Raw genomic sequence first — 1,867 nt, 5'->3', positions numbered from 1 at the left:
ATCAAACTGCAACCTGATTGACAGGCTAAACTCCACCCCTTCCCTCTTAATAGTCTCAAGTTGACCCCAGATGATGTACTGACCGCAGGCTGTGAAGCCCTGTTGGGACCGCGTCCTCCTGCACGTTCACCTCGGGCCCTTTCCATAACTCACCACACCCATGAAACAGGCTGGGGTTCCCTATCCTTTTCCTCTTTGTCCTCCTTGTATGTTCAGTGTCCGTGGAAGTTGAAGGCCACCAAGCAAACTGGTCCTCCACTTCGGCAGTTTGTACACATTTCTCTTTTGTTGCCTGGTTTGTGGGTCCTTCGGTGAGGCAGCCCCTCTCCACTTCCTCCCCAGGCTGGAAGCGCAGCCCCCACCCACCGTGCGGGGCCTCTGCAGGGCCTCCCCAGCCCCCTTCATTTGTTTCCTTAGGGTCTCCCCACATGCAGTTCCCGCTGCTGGGCACACCCACGTCCTTGTCAACTCCATTCCAGGACTCACTCAAAACCCCTGCCGTCTACTTGATCCTGACTCACGACACCCCTGCAGGACAGGGTGGCACAGCTCCTGTGGGCTTCCGAGGAGAATAGCACCTCCTCTTTCTCCCTCGGAGCCACTGGTGGGCTCAAACTGCTGACCTTGTGGTTAGCAGCCGAGTGTGTACCCCTGACACCTCCAGGGTTCCCTTTCAGGCCGCCCAAGCCTTGCTTCTGCAGATGCCTCACACAAACCACAGCCCTCTGCCTCTGGGCTGTCTCCCCGCTCAGCTCTGTGGGGCCACGGCCCTGATCTGTGAGTTCAGAGCTGCGTTCTTGGTGTCCGGCGCATAGTAGCTGTTCGACAAACCCTTCAAATACATTATGGGTCCCTTTCCGTGGAAGCACACCTCAGCCCCATTTTTCCCCAGTCTCCCTCTGATGAGCCACATGAAGGTACTCTCATTTATTTCACCAAGTTTATGTTGAGGGGCATCATGTTGATTCCTAGCTGTTTACTCTCGGAAGGCAGGATGGAGAGCCATGAAAACAAACACACCCACACTTGCATAATTGGGTGAGTGTTTATGCAACATTGATCTGCCCCAGAAATAGAATTCACAGGGCAAACAGCAGGAGCCCTGTCCGCTCTGAGTTGAAGCTGCCCAGTTGCCATCCACAAGAAGTCAGGCACATTCGCCTTCCCAGGGAACTGGGAGAACTCATGAGAGAGGATGCTGTGGGTGAGCAGGGTCCAGCTCAGTGGAGGACTTTGCTACCAAGGCTTCAGATGGTCTTCCCAGACCTTGGTCTCCCTGGCTCTTCTGCCGTTATTTTCAGACTTGTTCCTGCCTTGTGGCCCCATGGGCTAGACTGGGTTCTCCAGAGAAGTCAAACCAGTGATACTCCTCCGCTCTGGCCACCCTGCAATTCATAACCTGCCCAGTTGTAACCCTGCGTTTTTGGCTTTCTCTGGGTTCTGTAAATTGCGTAGCCCATCCTGAGGGGCAATGGGGGCTGTTTCCAGAAATGGTGGAATGAACATGAGTGCTGTTGCTATTGGAACCTGTCAAGCCAATTCTGCCTCATGGTGCCCCCATGGGAAAGAATACCACTAATCCACGGTGCTTATTTGGCTGTAATTAAAAAAATGTATATTTACATATACAAACACACAAACTGCAGTGCTGGCAAAGAATGTTGAAAAGTGCCATTGTCGGGGGAGGTCAGATGCTCAGACATTCCCTCCCCTGAAGGCAATCAGTTGCCAGACTGCTGTCCATCCCACCACAGGGGTGGGCCTGCTCCCTTCCTCTGGGGACAATGGACAGGCTCCTGTAGGCGGAGTTTTCACCCTACTGATAATGGTTCCTATGGAGACCCAGAGACCACCCCCTAGACCACCC

This window comes from Echinops telfairi, unplaced genomic scaffold (genome assembly GCF_000313985.2).
Source record: "Echinops telfairi isolate 266 unplaced genomic scaffold, ASM31398v2 ScPeMD7_7414;HRSCAF=8452, whole genome shotgun sequence".
Classification (NCBI taxonomy): Eukaryota; Metazoa; Chordata; class Mammalia; order Afrosoricida; family Tenrecidae; genus Echinops; species Echinops telfairi.
Note: the sequence above shows the minus strand (reverse complement) of the source record.